Raw genomic sequence first — 9103 nt, 5'->3', positions numbered from 1 at the left:
ACACCCTATATGCACTATGCACACAATGTCTTTAGTTTTCACTTTCTTAATCTCAAATCTCTTATAGACAAATAAACCCATAATATGATTTAGTAATCTATAGGTAGAGCATCATCTACAAATGTCATATATATGTTCTATAGAAACTTTTCATTCTTTACCAAAACCCATAAAATTTCTTTGGTCTAGATGATCTAGTTCATTGCTGTATTATAAATATATTACTTGTTGGAATATGAATAGCTTCATTAGGTTTTCAAAAAATGCAAAATTGTGGAATATACATGAGGTTCTAGATGGCATGCTGTGTAGGGTTTACAGAGGAAGGTAGGGAATAAAAGAAAACTTCCTAATGTAGCAACGAAACCAAAGCTACAAGTCCTTTAATTTGTCCACTCCTATCCCAGCCCATCTTTTCCCTTAAAAAGTTAAAACAAGCTTAAAATCCCCATGAATCATAACGGTGGATTTAAATTCCAAACTTAACCTTTCCTTGTCATGGTGAAAAAGCAAAGGGATCTGTACACCATCAATAATATTGATATCTTCGTATCACAAGTGAAGAACATTGATCCTGACCCTTTAATAAAATAAAAAAAATGCAAAAAGGAACCGGTAAAAGGGTTAGTAAGTAGCAACGTTAGTTCAACGAATGATTCGATCAGCCAATTAGATCAAGCCACGTTGCTAAGACAACAATGCTTTAAATTATGCGGTGTGGGGTCAAATGCAATGTGTTTTTTTGGGGCTTTTTGCCTTTACCAAAGTAGAGGGATCCGGAGCGCCCCTTACATTATCAATGGCAAAGCAGCAGAGTAAGTGAAAGGGTGAAGAAATGGGTCTACTTGTTAACAGAGTAGAGAGGAGTGAGATCAAAGTAGGAGATTATATTTACACTTACAGAGCTATTTTCACCCACTCCAATCATAGTAGCCCCTCTTTCCCTTCCATTCCCCCTTTTTCGAATTATCTTCCCTTCTTCTTCTTCTTTTTTTCTTGTTTATTACAGAGAATTAAAGAAGAAAACTTGAAATATTTTTGCATTGTGATTGTGCTCTTATCTTGTTTTCTTGGTTTGTCTTGTTTTATTTTTATGTATTTTGTTCTACCGTTTTGTTTGTTTAATTGCCCCTGATTTACTTTTGATGTACTAGTTAGCAGATAAACTGCTACAAGTTTTAGTGTCCAAAACTAATCAACATTTAGTCAAATATGGAATTATACAGTCTCCAAGGATTAAAGAGGTTGTTCTTCATAGAATCTCACTACTTGCAACTTGTTTGAATTGCCTGTTATTTGGCTCATTTCCATCAGATTTATCTATGCATTCCTTGCTAAATGCAAAATGGTAGTTAATTTCCTTTGTAGTTGGCATAGTTGAAGTACTTTTTGCCATATATGCTTTGAACTAAATAGGTGGCTCCTTTTTTCTTGCTCAGTCTAGTACAAGACACAGTTGCCAATGTCAACCCTCCATGAAAGGAGTCTTTCCTTAGTAGTTAAATGGTTGACTACGGTCATCCAAGGCATAACTGAACCATTAGGAATATGAAAGGGAAATCACAACTAGCTTAGCTCTTAGTTCAGACCATATCTCAACTACTTAAATCAATACTTTTAGGCATTAGATGAGGTTGGGGGATGTTTTACTTAACAAGTTCCTTGTATGGTTGAATCATGTAGGTATCTTTGTTGGTGGAAGTAAGGTGGTTCATTTTAGACCTGAACGTAACTTAGATTCTAGCACTGAGCCATTTTCTAATCTATAAGATCCCATATCTCCTCGATCAACTTGTCCAACTTTTCTCGATTGTGGCTTCCGGTAACCGGACAGTGGGGTAGTACTCTTATGCCTGGATTGTTTTCTTCGAAACAAATCGCTCTACTACTTTGAGTATGGGGGACCCCATCTGTTTTCCTTGCCAAAGTGCATGGTGGCACATGTACCACAACAATGTCTGACCCTCTTGAAATAGCTATCCACAGGGCAATATACCTTCTTTAAAATAGATTTGGAAATTATGACATATTCCAGAATAACTGTGAAGACTTTGCACTGTATTGCAAAACTGGTCTTCTGATTATGGAAAAGCAAGGGGTTGGAAAAAGCGGTCAGGCTTCTTTCGTTATTGGAGCCTCTTTAGCTGCTCTTCTTTCTTCTCCACTAAAGTTGTTGATGCCAAGCCCTATAGGCATGGCAACAGTTACAGCTGGGATGTACTATATGAGCCAGTATGCAACTGACATAGATGTTCAAAGTGATGTGATCAAAGTAGCTGTTAAGGACTTGGTCATGAGCCTAGGCTAGGCAGAGCATCACGATGAAGCAACTCAAGAAAACGAGGCTTTGAGCAGGCAACTTGTAACTTTGTGACATGATGTGAGTTCCTTGTGCGTGGAAAGTTTGGGTGTATAGTTCATTTGCTAACATAAATAAACGCATTACTTGAAATCTTACGTTGAATTTGTGATGTAATTGTCTTTTGTTACTCTCTCCTCTCTGCTCATAGATATTCTTATCTTCAGTAAGGCTGTATTCTATTTGTGTAAGCAATATATTCTGAAAGAACTTTAATTAAGGATTGAATGAAAGTCATTGACAGTGTTTGCTTGTTATCATGCATTAAATAATTCACAATCTTTCAAGTTTATTTGTTGTTTTGTAAAAGGAAACAGAGATGACATGAGATGTAAAGAACAGCTTGCTAGGAAATAAGAAGGAAGTGAATAACATTAGAGCGTTTAGGAAGTCCTCCTCAAACCGATCTAATGATATGTTTATTATGTTAGTTTTGTGTTTACTAAATGGACGTATTTGTGTCCACAATTATCAGAGTTTTAATTTAAACATATATCTCCCCGATGTTTCGGTGCCCCTATATGCATTCATGGAAGAGACGTTGGTTTGCAGGCCCTGCTACACCATCTGGGCAAATGTTCTTGTATAGAGTTCAATCTTAACTAATTCCCATGTCAATTCGGTTGGATTATGTCACCAGAAAATGATAATCCTAGACTTCTATAGTGATTGCAAGTTAAATGTTTGCATTTATTAAAATTTAAATCCATTTATTATCCAAAATTATTACGATTTTGAATTAATTAAATTATGATTATTTAAATTTAACAAGTCAAAAAATTATAATAAAATTTTTAAAAATAAAGTCAATAATAGATTTCAGATATTTGAATAAAGTAGATTTGAATAGTGCATATTCAAATTCAATAAGGACAAAAAATAAGTAGATTCAAAATGAAGTCGCACACACTTTGAAAGTTGCACGCAGAATAAACAATTTGTATGCTTAGTATTGAAAAGCTCAATGGCGTGAATAGAATCAAAACATCTTAAATAATAAAGCATACTAGAAACATATAACATCACTTTTCAACATTTAACAAATTATCTTATTGTCAACCTAAATGATCAATATAAATTGAAACCATATAGGTGTTGTCTTTATTTGGTATCAACATCCTTTTCATATACCATACTCATCATCATTTCATTACCTATTCATATTAAAATATCACTTCCTATTAACTAATAATGGAATCAAGTATGGATACATGGATTAATCTTAACATTCTACAAAGATGCCAAAAATGTCAAACAAACATAAATGCTCCGATGCATGTAAAAACGCGTCTTTTTCTAACACTTAACAATGATGCACACAAATATTAATATAAATACATACAAGTGTTGAATAAGATGAAGATAAATATCAAATATTATCTCGAACACAAAACACAATTTCTATCCATTATACTCCAACCATTTCTAACCTTGTTTAATAGAGCATATATTAATATACATATTTTAATAGCATGAACTAATAGTAATTATAATCATACATCACTAAAAATATAAGATATGATCACTATAATGGCACATTAACAAATCCATCGTATGCTTTTCATACATTCAATGCAATCACTATGCCAAGTAATTAAATCATTACTTAAAAGGATTTATTGTAATAGTATTTACCACACTTAATATAATATTTGGTATTTGAACTTTATATATTTTTTTTTTTAATTTAGCATCTAAACTATTTTTTACTCAATTTAGTACCGAACTTGACACTTTTTTCTAATTTAGTATCTAATTTTTTCTCCCAATTTGGTACCTAAACTTGGCATTTTTTTCTAATTTGGTACCTAAGTTTTTTTAGGTTCAATTTGGTACCTAAATTTATTAAATGTTATACAAATTACATAAAATACTAACGGTGTTTTTTTTTTTGGTTATGCTATAGAAATATTGTCAGTATTAGAGGAAATTCATGTTAAAAAAATAGGTATTGAGCTATGCTTATGATTAATATTAAATAAAAATTAAAACCCAAAATTTAAAAAATCATTATTTTCAAATAAAAAATAAATAAAATTAAAAGTAATTGAATATATAAAATAAAAAATATCATGTCATATGTCACATGTCGATTATACATTTATTATTTTACTATCTCATAAAAATATTTTTAGTATATTTGAGTAATTTGTAAAACATTTGACAAGTACCAAATTGAACAAAAATGTAAGTACCAAATTAGGAAAAGAGTCAAGTTCATATACCAAATTGAACTCTCAAAAAGATTAAGTACCAACTTAAGAAAAAAGTGTCAAGTTTAGGTACCAAATTAGGAAAAAATGTATAGTTTGAGTACCAAATTAAGAAAAACTGTCAAGTTTGGGTGCCAAATTAGGAAAAAGTATCAAGTTCATATACCAAATGTTATATTAAGCTTATTTATCACTAGCAATCACCATTAATGATAATTTTAAGCTAAATTAGTTAAAGTATTTTTTTAAAACTGAAATTTAAATTTGAATTTAGATTTTAAAATTTTATATTTGAAATTTTTCATTTATAAATTTATAATTTTCAAATTCTCTGCAAAATATTTCAAATTCAAAATTTTAAGTTAATCAAAATAATTATTTAAACAATTCAATTTTAAATTTGGATTTTAATTAAATTCAAGTTTTCAAATTATTTTTAAAATTATTTATTTATATTATAGTTGTTTGAATCGAATCAGATTGATTGGTCAAACCGGTTGAAAGGAGAACCACCAATCAATTTGGAGAAAGTCATTGGACCAGTTGGCTTATAAATACTTATCGATGAGTATTGATCCACCATATAAATCATCGACTTGTCGCTTGGAACTCGTTGGTGAAATTTAAAAAAAATACTTAAAAGCTTAATTATTAAATAAAAAAAACTTTTGAAGAGTTTAGTAACTTAATGTAACACACTGTACCTGACTCGATCGACAGGTCCAGATACAAAAGGTTACATCATCACTGAAACAAACTAGGAACAATTTACAACTAAATTGTACAACTAATATGACTAAAACAACAAAAAAAAATGTCTTCTTTAATCATACATAACTTAGTTCGCATATTGTCATTAACATCTTAACATGTTTAATTAGCTGACCTGCTAAATGAAAATACAACTATAAATTTCTAGTTTAAAAATCTTAGTAGGCAGACTTAAGAAAAATTAACAATAATAGCTTTAATATTTTGAATTGATTTCTTTTTGTTGTAAATAAAATACTATGGTTCATACTTAATTACAAGAAAAGAGAGTTCTTACCCTGAGGCTCAGCCTCTAGGCCACCCCAATATATACATGTCACAATTAAGAACACGAGTCCGCCTAAACTTGAACGAATTCTAGAAAACATAACAAACAAAGTTCAAATGAATTTGTGAGCTACTAATATAACATACCATTTATGAATTTATGAATTTATACCTGGAAAACATAACAAACTAAGTTCAAATGAATTAGTGAGTTACTAATATAACATACCATTTATGAATTTATAAGTTAGAACTTCATGGATCTCATTTCCTATTTGACATTCTTGCACAAGTATAGTTTACACATCTTCCTGATGTATTCTTATCCTCACTTGCGTTGGCTCAACTTGAAAATTTGTATACTTTTTGCATTGTCACAATCCTTCATTTCTATCGCTCGTGCTATTGGCTACAATGCGGAATGATTTCACTTACCCATTTGCGCTGATTTCATACAAGATGGATTATTAGTTATTTTGCCAACATAACATATATAAATTACCTTAGCAATTATTATTGCAGATTAACATATGAAAAATTGATTCCACAAAACTCATGCATGGTGATTCCCACTTAGAGAATTTTTACAGTAGGATTTACACAAAAAGTCTTATATACGCGAACTTGAGCTTGGCAAATACATACTTGCAGACCATATTTGCGAACCTTTATATGCGGAATCATAATCACAAACTAATATATGCGGATTCTTACTTGTGAACTCATTCTTAAATGATAGTCGCTGTCAGACTCTTGTTTGGTAGATTGTCATTGCCAGACTCTTATTTGGTGGATAGTCACTGCGGACTTTCAATTTAAGATAGCCTTTATCGGACTCCTACATGAAAGAAGATCCCTGTGGGTTTTGGCTTGAGAAAAATAATTTATATGAACTCTTGTAACTTGAACATAAGGACAATCCCATGCAATCTCTTGCTTGGATAATAGTACATACTAACTCTTGTGAAAGATAGTCTCCTTAAACTCTTAAACTTGAAACATGAATATAAGATCAGCAGACTGCCATAGCTTGAATCTTAAAGATAAATCCAACGGATTTCCATACATATGGATTCATATAAAAGATTCATAGATGCAAACTATTCTACAGGCTTTTACATGGAGAAAATCCACATATAACTTTGCCATGAAGCTTAGAGAACAAGTACGGCAGACTATTGTAACTTAAATCATGAGATAAGTCTAGTGACCACCTTAGCTTATGTATGTCAATGACCATGGGGCATGCTTGCATTCATGAGGCTTTAAGCCTTAAACTCCACAGAGTCTAATACTTGAAAGAACCCACGTAGGGTTATTATATACATGTGAGCATATATCTTCGTACAATCTAATCGAACTCTACAAAACCAAAATATGTGTATACATTCTTCATACAACCCACTCGAACCTTTGTAAACCAATAACATGTGGCACAAGGTGTACAACATGATATTTCTTTAACTTCCATCCGCCATTACATACCTCCACACTCCGCATATCATTCATTTTTATGACTGACTTATAACAAGCATTCAACTAAACATATTGTCGATAACACAATATTGATCATTCCAAAGATATCACCTATCAGACTATTTCAATGATAACCTCTTCAATAATTACTTTACCAGTGATAGTTCATCAGAACGACAAACTTATACATACAACCAAACATGCATCTGTAGATCATCACTTTGCATGATTAACTATATGACAAACATCCTATAATAATTCAACTCCTCATCATCAGTAGAATATGAAGTCAATCATACTACAACAACACAGTACTGATATACATAAAATAAACACTCAAGATTTGAGTCCAAAAACTCACTAGAAAATTACTTAAAAGTTGATACCAACTACATTTGCCTAATTTTTTTCCTATTCACTTGAGCCTCCTCTTTCTCGATTACCTAAGCATAACAACCACATCAAAATCAAAACGAAGGCATACATATGTAAGAAAACCATGATTCATTTGCATGTAGAGAAACTTTAAAGGTTATCTATGACCTTAATCATCAGAATGAATTAAACTAAAATCCTCAAGTTTTCTTCATTTTTCCTCAATTGAAAGATACAAAAGAGTTAGAAAGATTACCAGTTTACTAAATTCTCAATTTCATAAGGTAATACGTTTGTTTCTCCCCCTATGTAGATCACTCCTTAATTGTTTTCTCTTAAAAAACAAATTAGAGAAGAATATATAAGAAAGAAAATGAATACATAAATGAAAGAGTGTGTAACACCCTATACCGGACCCGACCGTCGGGTCTGGGTACCAAGTATCACAATTAACCGGAGTTACTTAACAATCTTTCTTACTTGCTTTATTTATAAGCTTAGACAACGCCAACTTGTAAACCCATATTTATCACATGACGCCACTTTAATCTTTTAAATATCACTACGTTTGAATACTAACTTCAAATGAACTTTCTACAATCACTAAGATTCTTACAATCATATTTGCCTTACTAAGTATGAACAATTAATTGGCTTACAACTTAAGACTTTAACATCAGTACACTTAATAAAACCCTCGTGGCATAACCTCTGAGGGTGCCCCTCATACATATGTTATAGCTACGATGCCACTCGCGTGAGCCTGGCAGTGTAAGGCTTGGTCCCTCTATACGACCCTCGAGTCATTCATTGACCTTGCATACAAAGCAATACATTCGTAAGTTCAGATGAACTTAGTGAGATTTTGTGCAACAGTTTTCATAAAAGACTCTCAATTTTTGATTAAATAAGAGTTAGTGCACAAAATTAAAACTCTTTGAGTGTTTTAGGAGATTCCAGTGTTTGACTGGTGTAGTCGATGCCCATGCATTCTCTGAACTAATCGTTGGCGGAACATATTGACTGATTTAGTTGTAAATGTACTATTTCACACAACCTTTTTTTCTAGGACTTAACATTATCTAGCTTCAATTCAAACTTCTATTTTACCTTCCTGATTTGACTTATCATAAGATAACCATATACACAACTATGCGGATTGTCGTCAACTATTGGTGGAAATGAAAATGTCTCGCCACAATGGCGGATCCTTCCATGATCCTTTCGTTCCATATCGAACAGAATATAGATATACCATATTATCTCAACAATTACCCTTTTATGACTTAGCATGTTCATATACCCTTATCTTAAGAAAACTCATTTACTAATATCTTTATTTGCAGCCCTTGAATATGAGATATGACTGATAGTTAAGCTCCCATTTTTCCTTGCAAACTCATACTAGTAAGTAGTTCTATAGGACTTTACCACTTCAGACCATCTAACAAGATATTCCTAACAACCGCTAGTCTCCAACAGACTATCCCATCTTTAGATTGTCCTTGGCGGAGTTCCACATTAGATAGCCTTAAATGGTCTTCCCAACACAAAATAGTCCTGGCGGATGTCCTCTTTCTTTGTTAATCCCTGGTGGACTTTATCGATCAGTCAGTCACTGGCGGACATTCCTTCCAAGATA

General features: G+C 32.1%; 1 pseudogene; it reads left to right on the top strand.

The window, feature by feature from the left end:
* Nucleotides 1-508: 508 nt before the first annotated feature.
* On the top strand, nt 509-2592 carry LOC108471876 (protein LEAD-SENSITIVE 1-like; annotated as a pseudogene).
* Nucleotides 2593-9103: the final 6511 nt, after the last annotated feature.

Source organism: Gossypium arboreum, chromosome 7 (assembly GCF_025698485.1).
Source record: "Gossypium arboreum isolate Shixiya-1 chromosome 7, ASM2569848v2, whole genome shotgun sequence".
Classification (NCBI taxonomy): domain Eukaryota; kingdom Viridiplantae; phylum Streptophyta; class Magnoliopsida; order Malvales; family Malvaceae; genus Gossypium; species Gossypium arboreum.
The sequence above is the reverse complement of the archived record's forward strand: the minus strand, read 5'-3'. Positions and strand labels throughout refer to the sequence as shown.